At 39.5% G+C, this 23,578-nt stretch overlaps 1 non-coding gene across 1 annotated transcript; it reads left to right on the top strand.

Moving 5' to 3' along the window:
• Positions 1–5,931: 5,931 nt before the first annotated feature.
• LOC114205126 (U6 spliceosomal RNA) lies at positions 5,932–6,035 on the top strand. The gene has a single exon (XR_003608326.1). It is a non-coding gene; the product is annotated as a U6 spliceosomal RNA (small nuclear RNA).
• The last annotated feature ends 17,543 nt before the right edge of the window (positions 6,036–23,578 follow it).

Genomic DNA, 23,578 nt, shown 5'->3' with positions numbered 1-23,578 from the left:
GCTCAGTCAGCTAAGCATCTGTCTTGGGCTCAGGTCATGACCATGGTCCTGGGATTGAGACCTGTATCGGCCTTCCTGCTCAGAGGGGAGTCTGCTTCTCCCTCTGCCTCTGCCCCCACTCATGCTCTCTCTCTCTCTCTCAAATAAATAAGTAAAATCTTTAATAAAATAAAAGGGCAGAATTCTGCTCCTTGCCAAGGTAGAGTAGCAAGAGACTGCATTTGCCCTCCTACCTGAAATAACCAAAGAAAGAAAAATGAACAAAATATATGAAACAATGGTTTTGAAGAGACTGAACCTCAGGGAAAAAAGACCGTGATCCCTGAGATCAGGGAAACAAATGAGTGTCCCAGCTTATTTGAGAGCTTTCAGGTAACAGTACAGGGAAGGGGACCCAAGCAAAGTAAGACCCAACTACATGTTCTCTACATGAAACCCACTTAATATAAAGACATAAATAGAGGCAGAAAGCAAATTGGTAGTTTCCAGAAGTGGAAAAAGGGAAAACAGGAAGTGACTGCTTAATGGGTATAGGGTTTTCTTTTGGGGTGATGAAAATATTTGGGAACTAAATAGAGGTAGTGTTAACACAACAATGTGAAGGTACTAAATGCCATTAAATGGTTATTTTGATGTTATGTGGATTTTACCTGGAAAAAAAAAACTGACCAGGCACACAATGTAAATGACAACCAGCAGAAACAGAGACCCACAGGAGATCTAGAGAATGCAGTTATAAAACTCAGACTTTAAAATAATTGTGCTTGCTGCATTCATTGAGAGATGAAAGATATGACAGTATTTTGACAGAGAAATATAAACTATAAAAAAAAGAAACCAAAGGGAAATTCTAGAACTGTATGTAGAACAATCAATATTAGTAACTCAGTGGATGGGTTTAATAGCAGAATAGCAGAATAGATAGGTGAAGAGAAAAATTAATAAATTTTTGATGGAATTAGAAGACAATATCCAGAATATAGTATTGAGAGATGAAAAGATTAAAAACAAAGGTAAAGATTAGAGACAAAGAAGTTACAGAAAGGAATCCTGTAAGGAGAGGAGAGGAGAGGTGGGACAGAGCAGTATGTAAAGTGTTAATAGTTAGGAATTTTAAAAAATGGATTAAAGATATTAAGCCATATATTTATAGCCGACTTCCAAGCAGAAACAATGGAATCTGGAAGACAATAGAATGGTATCTTCAAAATGCTTAAAGGAAATATCAGCCAATAAATTGTGTAGCCCGCAAGTGCTCTAGCCATTCATAAGTGGGACGTTAACTTAGGACAAGAAAGAATCACGAGATGGGTAAAGGCTGTACAGTCCACTAAAGAGGCATGAGCAAGGGATGTTTTCCAGGCAGGTGGTTAGGAAATCTCAAGGACTACAAGTAGAATCGTGAGTTGGTCTGTTTGGGTGAAGCTGAGCCCCCATTACTAGGGGTGGGATGAAAATTGAGTCTGGGGAAGGTCAGTAGGAGCAGGATGTGAATGATCTCATTCTACAAGTGATGGGAGAGGGAAGGTGTTCTTGCGGCATCCTGCTTGTTTCTTGGTAGGATACTGCTACTAAAAGTCTTTCTAACATTTTCCTGCCACTACCCAATATGTATAAATCATACTGTCTCTTGGTACTTTACTATGCGTGAAGTTAAATTTAGATAAGTACCAGCTTCAGTCTGCACTGTACTTTCATTCCCTTGAGAGGAAATATTACTGATTACCACTTTTAAAGAACCCAATTGCAAAGAATCTTATTTCCTCTTTGACTTGTTCCTCTGGAGATAGAGTGAGACAGTAAATTAGGGAATGAAGGGAAAATAAAGAAGTTCCCCTTCAGAGTTGTTTCCATATGGCTGACCTTTTAAATGACTCTCTCTCTTTCTAAGCACCATACTTTCAGTCCTAACCTTTGCCTTTCTTGTAGGAAAGTTCCGTTTCCTATGAGTTTGCAAATGTTTGATATTATCCAACTTTCAAATTTTAGCCCATCAAATGAGTATAGGTTGGAGGGTGGAGGAAGTGGGGAGATACTGGATAAAAGGTACAAACTTCCAGTTACAAGATTAACAGATTTGGGGATCTCATGAACTGTGTGGTGATTATAGCTATTGATACTGTATATCATATACTTGCATGTTGCTAAGAGAGTGGATCTTCCATGTGTTCACACCAAAAAAATGCTAACTATGTGACGGATGAAGGTGGTAGCTAATACTTATGGTGGTAATCACTTTGTGATATGTAAATGTATCAAATCAACACTTTGTACACCTTAAACTTACACAATATTAAGTGTCAGTTGACCTCAAGAAAGCTGGAGGGAAAAAAAGATTTCTCAAGTTTAATTTATAGCCTTTTGCTGATTTTAAATTTCCACCATACATTTGGTATAGTGCTCTACTTCTAACTGCTGTGTGCAATGTATAACTTTCCAAGCAGGGTGTACACGAGGGGCTTTCAGGGTCACAGATATATGTACACATTTAATTGCATTAGATGGTGTCAGGTTGCTCTTGAGAATAGTTGCACAACAAGTCTTTCCTCTCACCACCAAAGTATGAAAGTTCCGTTTCCTACAAGTTTGCAAACGTTTGATATTATCCAACTTTCAAATTTTAGCCCATCAAATGAGTATAAAGTGATGCTTCATTCTTTCATTACTGAGGTTGAGCTTTTCTTCACATACTTATTAGCCATTTGGGTTTGCCTTATTTATATCCTTTGCCAATTTTCTAATTAGGTGCCCTATCTTTTCTTGTGTTCTGCAAGATTTCCATATATATTTTAGAGCAATACTGTCCAGTAGCACTTTATGAGATGATGGAAATGTGTTCTTTTTTTTAAAAAAAGATTTTATTTATTTACCTGAGAGAGAGAGAGAGTGTGTATGTGCAGGGGGAGGGCAGAGGGAGAGGGAGAGAGGAAGCAGATTCCCTGCTTAGTGGGGAACCTTATGTGGGCCTTGATCCCAGACCCTGAAATCATAACCTGAGCTGAAGTCAAATGCTTAATGATTGAGCCACAGGGCGCCCCTGGAAATGTGTTCTATTTGTGCCCTCCATTATGGTAGGCACTCACCATGAGTGGCTGTTGAGTACTTGAAATGTGACTAGTGCAACCAAGGAACTGGATTTTAAATTTTATTTAATTTTAATTAATTTTAACTTAAATGTAACTAGCCAAGTGTGACTAGCGACTACTACATTGGACAACGCGGGATCTAGGTATTAATACCTTGTCAGTTTTTGGCATTGCAAATATCTTCTCCTGATTTGTCAACTGTTTAATAGCTTAGCAGAAGTTCTTAGTTTTGATGTGTTTAAATCCATACATCCTTTTGCTTTATGGTTTGGCTTTTTTAAGTGGTCTTTTTTAGGGAAGAATTCTCTATAAACTTCAGTATCACAAATATAATCTCTGGAATTTTCTACTCTTACCTTTAAGCTTTCCCTTTGACATTTAGTTCTTTAATCCAACAGAGGCTCTTATTTGTAAATGGTGTAAAGAACGTGCTTTGTTTTTCTGCACATAATGAATCAGTTTTCCCAACTCAATTCATTAAATGGTGCTTTCTTTTTCTGGCAGAGTGTGGAAGCATTTTTTAAAAGATTATATACCAGGTCCAATAATACCTAGATCTGTTAGCCCTTTGTTCTGTACAATGGTCCATTTGCCTGTTCCCATGTGAGTATCCACTGTTTTAAAACTTTACCTTTATAGTATGTCTTCATAATTAATTGGTAGGACAATTTGTTTTTCTTTGCTTTTCAAGATCAAATTGAGTATTTGAGAAGCCTTGTTCTTCTGTTAAATTTTAGAATAAGTTTATCATTTTTTTCAAAACTCTTGGTGAATTTTAGTAGGGATTGCATTTAATTTATAGTTTAATTTTGGAAGAAGCAAATTCTTAACGTGTTGTTGTTATATCCATGTACATTTATGTAAATCAGTCAGGTTTTTTTTTCATGTTTAACAGCTTTTTTTCCCCCACACCTTTTTTTTAAGGCTTTATTTTTGAGTAATCTCTATACCCGATATAGGCCTTGAACTCACAACCCTGAGATCAAGAGCCGCACAGTGACAGAGCCAGCCAGGTGCCCCATCATGTTTAATAGCTTTATAAAAATAAAATCATCATACAAAATCCTGCACATATTTGAAATTGCAAATTGGCAGGCTTTGACATGCCATGAATGAGGCCATGAAACCATCACCAATATCAAGATAGTGATAGTGAACAAATTTCACCCACCCCAAACTCCTTGTGCCCCTCTGTAATCCTTTTCTCTTATCCCTCCCCACACCCCACATCATGCAACCAGTGATTGCTTTCTGTCACTATAGATAGAAAGAGTCCTTTGCATTTTTGAAAGTTTTTAATACATGGAATCACACATTGTCTGGCTTCTTTCACTCAGTATAAAAGTTTTGAGATTCATTGATACTGTAGCATGAATCAGTAGTTCGTTCCTTTTTATTGCTGAGGAGTATTCTACTGTATGGATATGCCACAAATTTGTTTATCCATTCACCCATTGGTAGGCATTTGGGTGGTTTCGTCTTCATAACACCACTATTTTCAAGAGCAGGAGAAATAGCTGATTTTCCTAACACATAGAAACAGACACAAAGAGTTAGACAAAATGAGGAGAAGGATGAATATGTTCCAAATGAAAGAACAGGACAAAAGCACAAGAGATCTAAAAATATCACAGCAAGAGACCTAAATGAAACAGAGATAAGTAATATGCTTGATGGAAAATTTAAAGTATTGGTCATAAAGATACTCACTGGACTTGAGAAAAGAGTGGAGGACCTCAGTGAGACTTTTAACAAAGAAACAGAAAACAAAAAAGGACCAATAGAGATAAAAAAAAAAAAAAAACCTCTATACCTGAAATTAAAAATACAGTAGACTAGAGGAAGCCGAAGGAAAAAAAAATCAGTGATCTAGAGGACAGAGTAATGGAAAGCAATCGAGTTGAATGGGAGATAAAAAATAATAAATGAGTGTTAAGGGAAACTCAGTGACACCATCAAGCATAACATTTGCATTTCAGGGATCCCAGGAGAAGAGAGGGAAAGGGGGCAGAAAAATTATTTGAAGAAATAATAGCGGACAACTTCCTGAATCTGGGGAAGGAAACAGAAATCCAGATCCAGGAGGCATAGAGGTCAACCCAAGGAGGTCCAGACCAAGACACATAGTAATTTAAATGGCAAAAAACAGTGATAGAGAATTTTAAAAGCAGCAAGAGAAATCAGTTACATACAAGGGAAACCCCAAAAGGCTATCAGCTGATGTTTCAGCAGAAACTTTGCAGACCAGATGAAAGTGATATGATATATTCAAAATCCTGAAAGAAAACAACAACAACAACAACAACAACAACAACAAACCTGCAACCAAGAATACTCTATCTAGCATGGATATCATTCAGAATAGAAGGAGAGATAAAAGGTTACCCAGACAAACAAAAGTTAAAGGAATTCATGACCACTAAACCATCCTGACAGGAAATGTTGAAGGGGATCCTGAGTGAAAAGGAAAGATCATAAGTAGGAGTAAGAAAAGTAAAAAGCAGAAAAGAAGTAAAATTAAGTATTTCTATAAAAATCAGTCAAGGGATTCACAAAAGGATGTTAAGTATGACACCAAATACCCAAAACATGGAGGGGAGAGGAGTGAAGAATGGGTTCAAATGTGAGCAACCATCAACTTAATATGGATTGCTATGTGCATAAGATGTTATATACAAACCTAAGGGCAACCACAAATCAAAAACCAGTCATAGACTGATGATTACCAGAGAAAGGTGGGGGTGGGGAATGGGTTAAATAGGTGAAGGGGATTAATTTAAATTCCAGTTAACTAAATGCCAGTCTTACCTGGAATTTAAATTAAAACTTAAAAAAATAAAAAATAGTGCTCACTTTGGCAGCACATCTACTAAAATGAGAATGATACAGAGATTAGCATGACCCCTGCTCAAGGATGACATGCAAATTCGTGAAGCGTTCCATATTTTAAAAATAAAAATAAATGAATAAAAGTATAATTTATTTAGATATTTTCAAATATTAAACTAGTCAGATATGCAAAGAATAAAGAGAAAGGAATCCAAGTATATCACTAAAGAAAGCCAGCAAACCGTAAGAGAAGAAAGCAAGAGAAGAAAGGAACAGAGAAAAACTACAAAACAATCATAAAACAAGTCACAAAATGGCAATAGGTATGCTCCTATAAATAATTACTTTGAATGTGAATGGACTAAATGCTCCAATCAAAAGACAGGGTGGCAGAATGGATAAAAAGCACGACCCATCTATGTGCTATCTACGAGAGACTCATTTCAGACCTAAAGACACATGCAGGTTGAAAGTGAAGGGATGGGAAAACATTTATCATGCAAATGGAATGAAAAGAAAGCCAGGGTAGCAATACTTAATATTGGACAAAATAGACTTTAAAACAGGCTGTAACAAGAGACAAAGAAGGACACTCCATAACCATAATGGGAAAAATTCAACAAGAGGATATAACAATTGTAAATGTTTATGCTTCCAACATGGGAACACCCAAATACATAAAGAGCAGCTATTAACAAACAAAGGAAGAAATCAGTAGTAATACAGTAATAATAGAGGACTTTAACACCCCACTTACACCAATGGATAGATCATCCGAACAGAAAATAAACAAGGGAATAGTGGCCTTGAGTGACACATTGGACCAGATGGATCTAACAGATATAGTCAGAACATTCCATCCAAAAACAGCAGAATACACATTCTTCTCAAGTGCACATGGAACATTTTCCAGAACAGATCACTATTAGGCCACAAACAAGTATCTTCAATTTCATAAATCTTTTTCTTCTCTAGTATCTGGTAGTTAACTTCAGGGTTTATATTATACATCTTTAACTTACTACAATCTACCTTCAAGTGATGTGTCACTTCACTTATAGTATTAGAAACTTATAATACTTTACTTACATTTCTCCCTTCCTAGAATTTATCATCCATTTTATACATTTGTTAAAAACTCTACAATGAAATATTATTACTTTTGTTAAGCTGTCAATTATTTTTAAAGGGACTTAATAAGAAAAATATATATATTTACCCATGTAGTTAGTTACCATTTCTGGTGCCTTTCATTTCTTTGTTTAGATCCAGGTTTATTGCTGACATCATTTCCCTTTTGCTGGAAGGATATCCTCTAATATTTTTTTGTAGTGCAGTTCTGATGATGATGAATTCTTTCAGCTTTTGTATGTCTGAAAACATCTTTATTTTGCCTACATTTTTTAAAAAGATATTTTCAGTGGCTATAGGATTTAAAGTACAGTTTCTTCTTTCAGTACTCTAAGGATATTGCTCCCTATCTTCTTGCTTACATTGTTTCCAGTGAGAAGTCTGTTGTTCTTACCTTTGTCTCTCTGTACATAACTCCCCTGACTCCTTCTCCAGCTGCCTTTAAGAGTTTCTCATCACCGTTTTTAAAAATTGTTTTGGGGGTGCCTGGGTGGCTCAGTCGTTAAGCATCTGCCCTTGGCTCAGGTCATGGTCCCAGGGTCCTGGGATCAAGCCCCGCATCGGGCTCCCTGCTCAACGGGAAGCCTGCTTCTCCCTCTCCCACTCCCCCTGCTTGTGCTTTCTCTGTGTGTGTGTGTGTGTGTGTCTCTCTCTGCCAAATAAATAAATAAAATCTTTAAAAAAACTGTTTTGTGACTTGGTGTAGTTTTCTTCATGTTTCTTAGGCTTGGGATTCATTGAATTCCTTGGGTCTTTGGAGTTTGCAAAAAACTAGGGAAAATTTCAGCCATGAAATAAAATATTTTTGACCTCCCATTCTCTTCTCTCCTATGAAGACTACATTTATATATCTGTTAGGCTGATTGAAATTGTCCTGCAGTTTACAAAGGTTCCCTTCTACCTTCTTCTTCCTCCTCCCCCTCTTCCTCCTCCTTCTTCTTCTCTGCCATTAATACCATCCAGCGCATTTTCATTTCAGACACTGTAGTTTTCTTTTTTTAGAAAAAAAAGATTTTATTTATTTATTCATGAGACACAGAGAGAGAGAGAAAGAGAGAGAGAGAGAGAGAGAGAGAGGCATGCTCCCTTGGGATCATGACCTGAGCTGAAGGCAGACACTTAACTGAATGAGCCACCCAGGTGCCCTGGACATTGTAGTTTTCATTTCTAGAAATTTAATTTAGGTACTTTTTAAAAATATATATCTTACATTTCTATTTAAAATTTTGAACATAGAGAAGACAGTTATAATTGTTTGAATAGCTTTGCTTATTCTAACATCTGTGACAGCTGTTGGTTGGTTGGTTTCAATTTATTGATTATTTTTCTTATTGTGAATTGTACTTTCCTACTTCATTGCCTGGCAACCTTTGTTTTAATACCAGACATTTAATTTTACCTTGTTGAGTGCCAGGTATTTTGTTGTTGTTGTTGTACTGTTGTACTGTTAATATTTTTAAGGTTTATTCTGGGATGTAGTTAAATTTCTTAGAAAAAGTCTGATCCTTTCAAGTCTTATTTTTTTTAAAGATTTTTTATTTATTCATTTGAGAGAGCGAGAATGAGAGAGAGAGAGAGAGCACATGAGAGGGGGCAGGGTCAGAGGGAGAAGCAGACTCCCTGCTGAGCGGGGAGCCCGATGCGGGACTCGATCCCGGGACTCCAGGATCATGACCTGAGCCGAAGGCAGTCGCCCAACCGACTGAGCCACCCAGGCGCCCTCAAGTCTTATTTTTATGATTCTAGTGGGTCCAGAGTAGTGCTTAGTCTGGGTCTAATTATTTCCCGTTACTGAGGCAAGGCTTTTCTGAGTATTATACTCAGTGCTCTGTGAATTATGAGTTTTTCCAGTCTGGCTGGTGGGAATAGGCACTGTTCCCAGCTCGGTGTTAGTACCAGCCACTGTTCTCCAATCCTGTCAGATAGTTCTGTTCCCTTAGTCTTAGGCAGTTCCTCTCCTCCTGTGCTGGTAAATACTTCCTGCTAAATACTCAAGGGTGACCCTCTCAGATCTCTGGGATTCTCTCCCTGTCCTAAGCACTTTAGCTACCTTGCTCTCCCTGTGACTCTCAGCTGTGACCCTTCAACTCAGGGAGACTGCTAGTCTCTGCCTGGGTACCTTCTCCCTAAGCTCTTAAGGCAGTAAGCTGGACAAAAGAGCTCACATTATTTTGTTCTTGTCTATCAGGTTAATGTTTATTATTGCCCAATGTCCAATATCTTTAAACCTGTTGTTTCATATATAGTGTCTTGGTTTGTTTGTTTATTTGAGGCAGGAGTATAAAATTCTGTTTTATACTCTTGTTAATCCATCTTGAGTGGAAGCAAATGTCCTTTCCTTGATTTTCTCAATTTGAGATTTTAAGTAGTTTCCATAAATATTATGTGCTTGCTTGCTTTCTTTTCTTTCTTTCTTTTCTTTTCTTTTCTTTTCTTTTCTTTCTTTCTTTCCTTTTTTAAAGTAGGCTCCACGCCCAGCATGGAGCCCAACTCAGGGCTTGAACCCACGACCCTGAGATAAAGACCTGAGCTGTAATCAAGAGTCAGACACTTAACCCACTGAGCCATGCAGGCGCCCCTTGGATTATTTCTCTGACAGTTTTCTTCCTTCTGTTTACTCTGTTCTCTCTGAAATTTGTCATTTGGTTGTTAAATCTTCTGGACTAACCCCTAATTTCTATGCTTTTTTTTTAAATTGGAAGTGTAGCTAACATACAATATTGTTTTAGTTTCAGGTATGCAACATAGGGATTTGACAGTTATATACATTACAAAATGCTCACCATGATCAGTGTAGTTACCATCTGTTACCGTACAAAGTTATTATAGTATTACTGACTTTATTCCCTATGCTATTTTTGTTCCCATGACTTATTTATCTTATAACTTTATTTGATTTTGTACCTTTTAACCCCCTTCACCTATTTTACCCACTCTCCACCCCTGCCAGTTTGTTCTCTATTTATGAGTCTGTTTCTGTTTCTGTTCATTTGTTTTGCTTTTTAGATTCCACATATAAGTGAAATCATGTTAATTGTCTTTCTCTGACTTATTTCACTTAGCATATAGGTTGCTTCCATATCGCCATTGTAGATAATGCTGCAATGAGCATAGGGGTGCATTATATCTCTTTGAACTGATGTTTTTGTTTCCTTTGGATAAATACCCATAAGTGAGAATGCTTGGCTGGCTCAGTTGGTAGAGTATGTGACTCTTTTTTTTTTTGTGTATGCGATTCTTGATCTCGGGATCTTGAGTTCAAGCCCCATGTTGGGTGTAGAATAGATTACTTAAATAAATAAATAAATCTTTAAAAAAATACATGTAAGTGGAATTGCTTGATTATGTTTCTATTTTTTATTTTTTAAGGAACCTCCATACTGTTTTCCATAGTGGCCGTACCAATTTACATTTCCATCCACAGTGCACAAGGGTGCTCTCCACATTATTGTCGTTAATTTCTTATCTTTTTGATACTAGCTGTTATAACTGATGTAAGATGATACCTCATTGTAGTTTTTATTTTTATAGTTGATATACAATGTTACATTAGTTTCAGGTGTGCAATATAGTGATTTGATAAGTCTGTGTTATGCTACACCCACCACCAGTGTAACTACGATCTGTCACCATACAGATACTATTACGATACCATTGATTATGTTCTCTATGCTGTACCTTTTCTCCCTGTGACTTATTCATTCCATAACTGGAAGCCTGTATCTCCCATTCCCCTTCACTCATTTTGCCTGTCCTCTACCCACTGGCAACCATCAGTTCTCTATATTTATGGGTCTGTTTCTGCTGTTTGTTCCTTTGTTTTGTTTTTTAGATTCCACATATAAGTGAAATAATGTAGTATTTGTCCTTGTATGACTTACTTCACTTAGCATAATACCCTTTAGGTCCATCCATGTTGTCTCAGATAGTAAGATTTCTTCCTTTTTTTATGGCTGGGTAATATTCCTCTGTGTGTGTGTGTGTGTGTGTGTGTGTGTGTGTGTGTGTGTGTGTCACATCTTCTTTATCCATTCATCTATCGAAAGAACTTGGGTTGCCTCCATATCTTGGCTATTGTAAATAATGCTACAATAAACAGAGGAGTGCATATGTCTTTTCAAATTAGTGTTTTCATTTTCTTTGAATAAATACCCAGGAAGTGGAATTACTGAATTGTATGGTAATTCTATTTTTAACTTTTTGAGGACCCACCATACTGTTTTCCACAGTGGCTACACCAGTTTGCATTTCCACCAACAGTGTAGGAGGGTTCCCTTTCTCCACATCCTTGCCAACACTTGTTTCTTGTGTTTTTATTTTAGCCATTACACCAGGTGAAGGTGATATCTCATTGTGGTCTTGATTTGCATTTCCTTGATGATTAGTTGTGTTGAACATTGTCTGTTGGCCATTTATATATCTTTTTTTGGAAAAATGTCTATTCAGTTCCCCTTCCCATTTTTTTAATCATATTGTTTGTTTTTTTTTAGTGTTGAGTTGTATTAGTAATTTATATATTCCAGATATTAACCCCTTATTGGATATATCATTTGCAAATACCTTCTTCTATTCAGTAGGTTGCCTTTTTGTTTGCTGGTTTCCTTTGCTGTGCAGAAGCCCTTTAGTTTGATGTAGTCACAATTATTTTACTTGCATATATGCATAAAGGAGCCAACTAGGCAAATAAACAAAGAAATATTGTTCTACTTCCACACTAACATAACTTATTAAGACTTATTGAATTATAGTGAATTGGAGTAAAACATTTGAGTGCAGGGCAGATTGGAGCACACTCGTATCTCCTTTATCTGAATTTTAGTTTAAAACAAGACTATGGCTACAACATGGGTCATGCTTCTTATATTTATTTGCTTCAAAAGAAAGACTGGTCTTGCCTTTGTCCCATGCAGGCCATGTGCAATAAGCCACCAACCATCTGTGGGGCCAATGTCAGAGGACAGACATTGAGCCTCAGATAGTTGCCAGGCTCCTCTCTCGTGGACTTGGGAGCAGGGATCCTCTTGGTGGCTGCATGGGCACCTCAGCACTGCCCTCAGCACTTATCCTTGGGCTTAGATCGTGCCAGGGTTCTCTTCCAACTCTGCCAAGAATGTCTTTGAGACAGAGACTGATGGAAAGAAAGTGAGTAGGAAAGAGCTAAAATGAGGTTTAACTCTGGAGTTTCACAGTGCTGGTTATACTGTTTGACTTTATAATGAGCCTGCCCTCCAAGTTTCAAGCATGTCTCAGGACTTGTGACTACTCCTAAATCTGAAATCTAGAGAGGTTGGAGAACCCCTCTGGCCGGCTAGAGGGGAAACAAAAGGAAGCCTTATGTGTCTGCACTCTGCTGTCATTCATTACAAAAGGCTTCTTTCTCTCTCCTGTTTTTTGTAGGGGAAAGGGTTGGCAAAATTTAGAAGCTCTCTCTCTTGAATGAGGGAGGGAAAGAGGAAAGAAGAGAAGAAGTTCATCTTTGGGGAAAACTTTAGGTCCGTAACAACAACAAACATCAGTTGTGGTGGGTAGCCTCAGCCTTGCCGAAGGAAATCCAGGCCACATTAAAATCCAGGGAATTTGAAATGGCGGCGTTTGTGGTGGCTTACAAATTTCCATTGGTGATTTCTTTAAAGCCAAAGAATTATAATTAAAATAGAAATGGATCCAATTATATCTGCCTTCTGTCTGAAAGGATGTAGCTGGTAATGAGAATCACATGTCTAAACTTCATCTCCTTCTATTTCCAAGCAAGTTGTCCCCTGAGAGAAATTCCTTCTTTTCAGCAAAGCTCAGTAAACCACATTTCTCCCTCCTCCTTGGCTACTGTGGGTTTGCACCAGTTTCTTAAGATCCCAGCAAATGGAGCTCAGTCATAGTAAATGCTCGCATTTCTGTCTCCTTTGTTCTCTTTATAAGACAGATCAGGGTGATATGACATATCTTTTTGTTTCAAACAGACAATGATAAGGAGAGTAGGATCTATCTTAACCAGCCAAGATGCACCCTATTGTGAATAACAGACTGGGTGGCTTAGGCCATTGCTACCTGGGATATTGTGAGGCTGTGAGGAAATGGCTAGGTGACCTGGGGATAGTGAGGAGCTTACTAGGTGGCCAAGGGAGGTCTTAGGGAGAATTTTACCCACTGGATAAGTGAGGCTTAGATACCATGATGGTCATCACTGTGCCTTGAAACTGGCAGAGCCTGTACTGGAGCAGAATGCCATGGTTGCCAGGAATAAACAGATTATATAATAGTATTGTTCTTATCGTTACTACAACTCATGATCAATTTGGTTTGTGTACTGCAGATCCATTCAAGCATAGCAGGGCAGCCCAACACTCTCCTCCTTCCAGGAAGCCCTAGAAGCAACAACAGGGGCAGAGTCAGCCCCAAGTGCCCAGCTGTTGTAAACGTTCACACATAAGTCTTTGTATAGACATATGTTTTTTGCGTGCTTATTAATCATTTGAATATCTTCTTTGGTGAAATAACTATTAAAATCTCTGTCCATTTTTAAATTCTGTTGTTTGACTTCTTATTCGTATATTCAAGATACAGATCTTTTCTCAGATATGGATTAGCAAATATTTTCTTATAGACTGTGGTTTGTCTTTTTATTTTCTTAATGGTATCTTTTCAAGAGCAAAAGTCTTTAATTTTGATGAAGTCCAGTGTATTACTTCATTGGTATTATACAGTGCTTTTTTTTGTATAATATTTTAGGACTCTTTACCTAACCCAGGGTCATAAGGATTTTCTGTAATGTTTTCTAGAAGTCACTTTTATTTTTAAGCCTATAATTCATTTTGGGTTAAATTTTATATGTTTTGTGAGGTGAGGTTCTTAGTTCATGTTTCTGCATATGGATATCCAACTGTTCCAGTAACATTCATGGAAGACCATTTTTTACTCAACTGAACTACCATGGCACCCTTGATGAAAATCAGTTGACTAAATATAAAGGTTTATTTCTGAACTCTTAATTCTGTTCCATTGATCTACATGTCTGTCTTTGTGCCAATACCACATTGTCTTGATTACTGTGATTTTGTAGTAAGTTTTGAAATCAGGTAGTATGAGTCCTCCAACTTCATTGTTCTTTTAAAAAAATTGTTTTGGCTACTGTATGTCTTCTGCATTTTCATATACATTTTAGGATTGGCTTGTCAATTTCTACAAGCAATTCTACCAGGATTTTGATGGGGATTCTATCGGTCAATTTGGGGAAAACTGCCATCTTAATAATATTGTTTCTTTCCATCCATTTTGAAGATGGAATATATCTCAATTTATATAGATCTTTAATTTCTCTTGTAATGTTTGGTACTTTTTAGCATACAAGTCTTGAACTTCTTAAGTTAAATTTACTCCTCTATTCCTTTGAATGCTATTGTGAACAAGATTCTCTTAATTTTGTTTTTGGACCGTTCATTGTGAGTGCATCAGAAAAATTGGTATTTTGTATATTGATCTTTTATCCTGAGATTTTCTACATACAGGATTATGCTGTGGAATAAAACCAGTTTTTCTTTTTCTTTTCCAGTTTGCATGTATTACATCTGGTTAATCTTTCTTGTTCATTGTACAGGCTAGAACCTCCAGTATTGAGCTGAATAAGAGTGGTGAGAGCAGATACCATTTTGCTTTCAACCTATTTGTGTCTTTGAATTGAAAGTGTGTGTCTTATAGGCAACATATAGCTGGATTTGCTTTTTTATCTACTCTGACAATATGTGTCTTTTGACTGGATATTTACTCTATTCACATTTAATCTAGTTACTAATATGATTGGATTTATGTGTCATTTTGCTATTTTCTATATGCCTCATATCTTTTTTGTTTCTCTATTTCTCCTTTACTTCTTTTTTTTGTGTATGTGTTAAACAAAAGAACTTTAATTCCTTGGTTGATTTTTAAAAATTTTTTAAATTTTATTTTTTTAGAGATTTTTTTCCTATTATTTGACAGAGAGAGAGAGAGAGAGAGCACACAAGCAGGGGGAGTGGCAGGCAAGAAAGAGAGGGAGAAGCAAGCTCCCCACTGAACAGGGAGCCTGATGTGGGGCTTGATCCCAGGACCCTGGGATCATGACCTGAGCCGAAGGCAGATGCTTAACCAACTGAGCCACCCAGGCACCCCCTCCTTGGTTGATTTTTAAATTATATTTTTCAGTTATTGTCTTAGTATTTGCTCTAGGAATTACAATATACATTTTAACATATTACAACCTGCCTCAGGTTAATACTAACTGAATCCAGTAAATTATAGCAGCCTTGTTCCAATATAGCTCCACCTTCACTTTTGTGCTGTTAGTGTCATATATATTAACACATCTATATATGTTGTAAACCCCAAAATATACTTGCTCTATATAATTTTATGCCACCTAAAGAAATAGTAGAAGATGTATATTCTTTTTTTTTTCTTTTTTAAGATTTATTTATTTATTTTGAGAGAGTGAGAATGAGAGAGAGAGAGAGTACATGAGAGGGGGGAGGGTTAGAGGGAGAAGCAGGCCCCTCGCCAAGCAGGGAGCCCGATGCGGGACTCGATCCCAGGACTCCAGGATCATGACCTGAGCCGAAGGCAGTCGCTTAACTGACTGAGCCACCCAGGCGCCCAAAGATGTATATTCTTTAAGTCTTTTATAATTACTTACATTTTTTTACCATTTCTGGCATTAATTTCTTCATTTCTTTTTGTGGATTCAAGTTACCAAGTGAAGTAATCCTGAAGGACTTGCTTTAGTATTTTTTGTAAGGCATGTATCTTAGTCTCACATTATCTCAGGCTTTGTTTATCTAAGACTATCTTTATTTCACTTTCGCTTTTGAAGAATAGTTTTGCTGGATATAGAATTCTTGGCTGACAATTGTTTCTTTTAGCACTTTGAATTTGTCATTTTAATGCTTTCTGGCCTCCATTTTTTCTGATGAGGTTTAGTCATCCTTTGTAGTTTTGATCCCCTACATATGATTAGTTTTTCTCTTGCTACTTTCAAGATTTCCTCTTTGTTTTTTGCTTTCAAGAGTTGGATATGACTGAGTGAAGATCTCTTTGTTTTTCCTAATTGGTGTTCATTAGGTTTCTTGAATCTATAGATTAAAGCTTTCATAAAATTTGAGAGGTTTTCAACCATTATTTCTTTTAAGTTTTTTTCCTGCCCTTTTTCTCTCTCCTCTTATTCCAGGATTCCCGTTATGCAGTTGGCATGCTTGATGTTGTTCCACGGGTCTCTGAGAATTTGATCTTTTTTTTTTCCAATTGTTTTTCTCTTTGTTCTTCAGACTGGAGAATTTGTATTGGCCCATCTTCAAATTCACTGATTCCTTCTTCTAATATCTCAAATTTGCTGATCTCATATAATAAAATTTTCATTTTGTTGCTGTATTTTTCAACCCTAGGATTTCCATTTGGTCCTTTAAAAAATTATTTTATTTTATTTTTATTGATATTCCTACTTGTCGAGTCACTTTAATAATATTTTCTTCAAATTCTTTAAACATGGTTTCCTTTGGTTTTTTTTTTTTAAACATACTTAAAATAGCAGCTTTGAAGTCTTTGTCTATTAAATCCAGTATTTGGGCTACTCAAAGACAGTTTCCATTGGCTTTTTCCTCCAACTATGGGTAACACTTTTTTTTTTTTTGCATGACTCATACATTTCTGTTGAAAATTGAATATTTTAGATCATATAACTAATCTAGATTCTTCTTATCCTCTGAGATTCTTAGTTGTTACTGATTTTTGTTGTTTTTAACTTGCCTGGACTTTGTGGAATCTGTCTCTCTCTCACACACACACACACACACACACACACACACACACACACAGACACCCCAGTGTACATCTACTGATGATTCTGCTCAGTTTTTTTTTTTTTAATTCTTATTTGTATATTTTCTTTTGGGGGCCTAGCTTCTTTGGGGTCACCTTTGTGTTTGCATAGCTTAGTAGTCACTCAGTAATTGGTCAAAGGTTGTGCATAAACACTATGAATTTGTGTTTGAATTGGGGGACATATTTAAATCTGGCAATTTCAACTCTGACTCTGGTGTTACTTTAACCCCAGGCCCTCTCGGGTCTCTTCTGTGCATGTGCATAGGCTCCTAGACAGGCAGGGTTATGTGGAATGTTTACCAAGACCTCAATGGCTATCTCATCTCCAATATTTCCTATTCGATTTCTTATAGTCTTAAAGTCTTATATTGCTCATCACAACCAGGATAGCAGCTTCAGGTTAGGAGATCTGCAGGCTTTTCCCATTTGCTGCTGGCTGTGAGTTTCTGCTCTCTACTCCAGATCAAGGGAAGACCAATCCTGTCCTGGCAGAACAACCAGGCTGATTGGACTGGGATGAAGGGTGGAAGCAGTCTCAGGCAAGAACCCACCTGTCTCCACTGATTTTACCTGAATCTTTATATTTTTCACGATTATATGTTTCTCAATTTGTTGTTTACCTGTGATCAGTTTTCAGAGCCCCTGCAATGATTGTTTTTTTACAATGATGTCCAGTTTTATAGTTGTTTCTAGGGGGGAGGGTTTGTTGATCTCTTAATTCCTTTATAGCTGGAAATCCCACCTACATACATTTCTTTTTTAAAAAAGATTTTATTTATTTATTTGACAGAGAGAGAGAACAAGTAGGGGGAGCAGCAGAGGCAGAGGGAGAAGCAGGCTCCCTGCCAAGCAGGGAGCCCGATGTGGGGCTCGATCCCAGGACCCTGGGATCATGACCTGAGCTGAAGGCAGATGTTTAACTGACTGAGCCACCCAGGTGCCCCATACAATACATTTCTAAAGAAATGTGTTTTATTATTTTTAGGCATGTCATGTTATCATTTTAGCTGTGAATGAATACTAATAAGTAAAACTATATTTAGAAAAACTGGATTGCTTCTTTGCTTTTTGGCTAAGATCAAGCATAGAAAAACTGTAATGTGACTTTGACATTTTATGGTCAGAAACAGAAAAGCTTTCCAAAAGGCATTTTGAAATCATTTCTAAGATTTCAAGTCTTTGATTTGAAAAATCTGTTTATCTGAATAGGAAGAGTCTTGTATTTTTACAGCAGAAAATTTTTTCAAGCTTTTAACTTAGCAACAAGCATATGAATGAACTAGAGTCTAAATTAAAGAATCCTGAATTTATTTCTGACCATGGTTGTTATTGAGACATAATATAAATATTTCCCTGGTATACTACAAGGGGTTGAAGGAATCTGGGGGTCATGATTTGCCATCCTCCTTTAAATGGATTCAGCTGTAATGTCTGTGGCACCAGGAGAAAGTAGAAGTCTACACATGGACCAGGACTGTGGCCATTTCAGGCACTCAGCCAGACCACCTCCCCTGGTCCTTAAGTTCACTCCTCCTTTTCAGTCCAGTCTTCTTTCCGCAGCTCTGATGAGGACACAGGAAGAGGGGCTGCAGGACCTGGAGGACATCTTGCCCTGGTCTCAGAGGCCACATGGCCACCAGGGGAGACTGAGACATCCTAGGACCCTGGAAGCAGGTCAAAGAGCCATCCCTGCCTGAGGAGGATAAGAGGAAAGGAAGGCCTTCCTGCCTGAACCACTACATACTTGTCTCTGGTGAAGTTTGAAGCCATTGACCTTCTCCTTCTACTTGAAGCTCTCCTTTCTGCGAGCTCTTGTTTCATCACTGACCAACCCATCTTTCCTTAAGAACCACTCTCTCCTAAGGAGAAACTCTAAGGTTCATCTTTGTCTCCCACAAACTGGGAGCTTTATGTAATCTGTACCTTCATATGAATGGTTCCCAGTTCTTGACCCTTTCACCCCTACTTTAATTCCAGATGCCTCCTGATTTGTCCCCTTCATCCTGCCCTGCCCAGGCCTGAGAGACCCTGTGTTTCCCACATCATTCCCCTGCTGGGGACTGGATGGCTCCTTACTGCCTAGTCAGGCTAGTCTAGGTCCTGCTGACTTGCTGGGTCTTCTGTGATCTGGCTTGGCCTGGCCTTACCTACTCCCGCTTACTTCCCAGCTGGACTGTGTGATGGCCACGGGGTGCAGAACAGGGAGAAGACCAGGTATCGGGCTGGCACAAGTGTAAGTGACTGTGCCACTAACAAAAATTCCCTAGTGTCAGCAGCAGAAAAATACTTTTTACATAAAATCAATAACAGAAACGCTTAGGGTAAAGCATGTTTTTAAAGGCATTAGTGGGAATGATTCAGAATAAGCAGATCCAGGGTGTGGATGTGAGCTCAGAACAGCTTCTCTGGTGTGAGATCTGTGACTCCATCCAACAGCTGCCCAGTACTTTCTAACCACTCTTCTTTTCCTGGCACAGTATTGCTTCGTGGGTTGAGTGTGTCCTCCCAAAAGATATGTTGAAGTCTTAACCCCAAGTACCTCAGAATGTGACCTTATTTGGAAATAGGGTCGCAGATGTCAGTAGTTAGGATGAGGTCATTCGGGTGGGCCCTCATCCACCATGACTGGTGTCCTTATAAGAAGAGGGAAGACGATATGAAGACAGACACGCAGGGAGAACACCATGTGAAGACACAGGAGCACAGAGACACAGAGGGAGGACAGCCATGGGCAGACGGAAGGAGATCCGAGTGACACTGCCACAAGCCACAGATGCCTGGTTACCAGGATCTGAGAGAACCAAGGAAGGATCCACCCCTGGACACTTCAGAGAGAAGATGCCCCAGCTGATAGCTTGATTCTGGGCTTCCAACCTCCAGAACTGTGAGAGAATACATTTCTGTTGGTATAAGCCACCCAGTTTGTGGTTCTTTGTTCTGGTAGCCCTAGGGAACGGAGAAACTTGGTGTGCATGTTTTGTCATGCTTCACTGCATCTTCCTGGTTCCCTGGATGGTCATGCCAGGGGGGCCAGTGGCTTTAGGAAGCAGGCACATTTTATAGACTTAGATTTTTACAAGACAGCCTTTTGGTTTCGCCCACAATTTCTTACACTTATCAGCATCTCATATGTTACAGAGGAAGGTATCTTTCGTGCTCACTGTGCAAATACAGCTGTTTCTTAGGCACTGTTGAACTAGCGGGGCCTGACTCTGTGACTGTAACAGAAATGGCAGGAGTATGAGGCTGGTGCCCTGGATACGAAGCGCTGTCCCGGGCAGAAGCCAAGCAGGAAGTGGACTGAGCGGTGTGACAGTGGCATGTGGCTGCCTCTCTGGACCCTGTCCCACCTCCTCCCTGCTCATACAGGCTGCTCCCTCTGCTGGGGACTGTCCAACCTGGCTCTTTGTCCCACAGAATGGCTCAACCCAAGTGTCACCTTCCACCTAAGGGAGTTCTGTTGTCCCCCTTGCTATTCACATCCTTCCCAGCCCATTCTTTGTTTGCTTCCTAACCTTTACTATGATTTGTCACTATTTGTTTATTTGGCCACTTGTTTACGGCCATAGTGAGCTCTCTGAGTATAAGAACTATTCCAGGTTTACTCCCACTCTCTCTGTACTGGGCACCAGTCCCCAACACATAGCAAGTGCTCAAAACCTCCTGAGGAAGGCATTCCTACTTGAAAGACTCAGTGACGTGCCTGTGAACACGCTGGACATCATCCAGGGCATTCTTATTTCTATTGTTCTAAACCACTAGACTCCCAGACCTGCCTCCCATGGGGCCCAGGCTTAATGATAAGTTGTAGCCTAAGGTTCCTGTTCTTTGGTGGTTCCTCATCTTTGCCTTTCTGACCCTCATCCTCAACCATGCTGTATGCTCTCCATGGGTCACCAGTATAGACTCGGGCTTTGGGGACCAGTGCTTCTTCAGGAGGCTCCTGCAAGCATTCCCAAACATCTAAGTGCATGCGCACTCAGGAAAGACATAGACAGGGCCCACCAGGGCAGCGGAGACACTTAGGATCATCCAGGGTGCCTGTCATGGCCTCCTTACTGTCTTCCTGCTTCTGCCCTGGCCCCAACAGTCTATTTTCCTCTCAGCAGCTGGGGGTGGGGGGTGTCCATTAAAATGGAAGTTGGCCCATGTCACTGTGCTGCACAGAACGACCCATGGCTCCCCTGACCACCAAGAGTGAAAGTCCAGGGGCGCCTGGGTGGCTCAGTCGTTAAAGGTCTGCCTTTGGCTTAGGTCATGATCCCTGGGTCCTGGGATCAAGCCCCGCATCAGGCTCCCTGCTCAGTGGGAAGCCTGCTTCTCCCTCTCCCTGTTCCAGTCCCCCTGCTTGTGTTCCCTCTCTGGCTGTCTCTCTCTCTGTGTCAAATAAATAAAAAAAAATCTTAAAAAAAAAAAAGTGAAAGCCCAGGGCCTCACTATGCCTGCCACGGCCTCTGGGGTCTGGCCCCAGCTACCCCTGTGATTCATCTCCCATGCCTACCCAGATAAATGCGTGTCTGTCTCCTCCATCTCCTTCAAGTCTTAGTTCAGATGTCACCTTCTCAGTAGACCCACCTGGACCACCCTATTTTGGGAGTCATTAAACTTTTTTTTGTGAGGCAGTTGTAGATTCACATGTAGTTACAAGAAATAATACAGGCAGATCTGGCTGGGCCCCTCACCCAGTTTCCTGCAGTGTGAACATCTTGCAAACCTATAGTACAATAGCACAACCAGGACATTGCCGTCAAGATACAAAATATCTCCCTCCCAGCAAGGATCACTCATACTGCTCTTTTATAGCCCCTCCCCTTCCCTTGGCCCCGCCCCCTCCATAGCCCTGGCGACCATTCAGCTGTGCTCCATTTCTAAAATTTTGTCATTTCAAGAATGTCATATAAATAGAATCATATAGTATAAGGGTAGATCTATGGTGTAAGTGCCTCTTGGGACATATAGTATGGTATAAGTCTACCCTGAGGGAGAGACTTTTTTTTTTTTTAACTGAGAATAATTCTCTGGAGATTCCCCTGGTTGTGGGTGTATCAATAGTTCATTCCTTTCCATTGCTGAGTAGTAAGTATCCCACAGTAAGGAGATGCCAGTTTGTTTGATCATACCTCGCATGAAGGACAGCTGGGTTGTTTCCAGTTTGGGGTTTGGGGCTATTACAAATAGAGCTGCTCTGGAAATTCATGTTTAGGATTTTGGGTGAACACAAGTTTTCATTTCTCTAAGATAAACAGCCAAGAGTACAATCACCAGGTTGCCAGGCCGTTCTATCTTGAACTGTAAACTCCCCACACATTCCCAGAAACACCCAACATCTTTCACCCTGATCTACTTTCCTATTTTCCACGGCTTTCACCTTTTCATATACTCTATGAAGAGCTTACTTATTTATGAGGTGTCTTCCTCATGCACCCCTGCTGTTATTTAGGGCTAGAGCATGGTAAGAAGTGCTATGCTGTCACCAGACCTGATGTCCCCTGCCTTAGGGGACTGTTTGCTGGGATTATGAGGGCACATAAACACCGCCATGCCCATGAGCGGCATCATGGGGTTTTGACGGCAAGACAGAGCCCATGCACGGATTCCCCAGATAAAGCAGTCCGCTAGGCTTACAACCAAGTCACACTGAGCTCAAAAGCCAAATCAGTGCTATCCCCAAATAAAGGTTACTGCTCAGGAAAGCTTTAACTTAGAAACTGTGATTTATCACCTGGCCAAGCAGAGCTGCAGTCCGTGCAAACCCCCTGCCCCCAACCCTGCCTCGAGGCACCCACCAGTCCCAGGGGAGGGACTCATTCTGCAAATGAGCAGAAAGGATTCTAGTTAAAGAAGCCAGAGAGCTCCAGAGGCAGGAGAATCAAGACAGGACTGTATTTCATGCTGAAAAGTGAAAACCAAATAAACAAAGCTGCCTGTCGTGGCAGCCGGCCAGCTCAGCTGTGTAAGTGAACAGCAAAAACATTCCTCTGCTCTGTGGAAGCCCCTGGAAGAGATCCAGAACCTTGTGTACTTAGCCTAACTGGGGGCTTGTTGTCATTATTATCATTACCACAAATTCATCTATTTCTTAATACATTGGTTTCCTTCATTTTTAACACTTGCTTGACGTGTGCACTGATTAGCTAAATGCCGGAACAACTGATTAAATAATTTTGTAAAATAATGCTTTGGCTTGATTCAAAGTGGAAATGTTTATAGTGTTCCCATTAACACCAGATGATGTCAGCCTGACTATTGTGCTGCTTTTTCAAAAACACACGGGGCTGAAAAAAGCCTTCCCAAACAATCCAAAATGAGTCAAGGCTCTAAAAAGACTTTTCTCCATAAACACCCTCCTCTGTGATTTGGCCCTAGCAGCAAAACCCATGAGGATGTGGGGAGCACAGTGGCTCTGAATTGGGAATTCACACGTCTTGTCATCTGAAGTGTCATCCAGAGAGATGACTGTGTCAAGTGCTGCCTGTGTCCCCTCCCAGCCTGGATCTGTGGAATCTGATATCTCTGAGCTTTGATTCCTATGACTCCTGCCCCCCCTTTTCTTCCTGACCCTTTTTTCTCCTCCACTTTACCCTTCCTTTTCTTCCCTCTTCTCCCCCACCCTAAGCTAAACCAACTAAACTAACCAAGTAACCCAACTAGACCTCAACCCTAAAGCATGAGCGTTCCTAATGGGGATA

Source organism: Eumetopias jubatus, unplaced genomic scaffold (genome assembly GCF_037043125.1).
Source record: "Eumetopias jubatus isolate StellerSeaLion01/CBP00866 unplaced genomic scaffold, mEumJub1_p1.0 scaffold_16, whole genome shotgun sequence".
NCBI lineage: Eukaryota > Metazoa > Chordata > Mammalia > Carnivora > Otariidae > Eumetopias > Eumetopias jubatus.
Note: the sequence above shows the minus strand (reverse complement) of the source record. Positions and strands in the feature narration are given on the sequence as shown.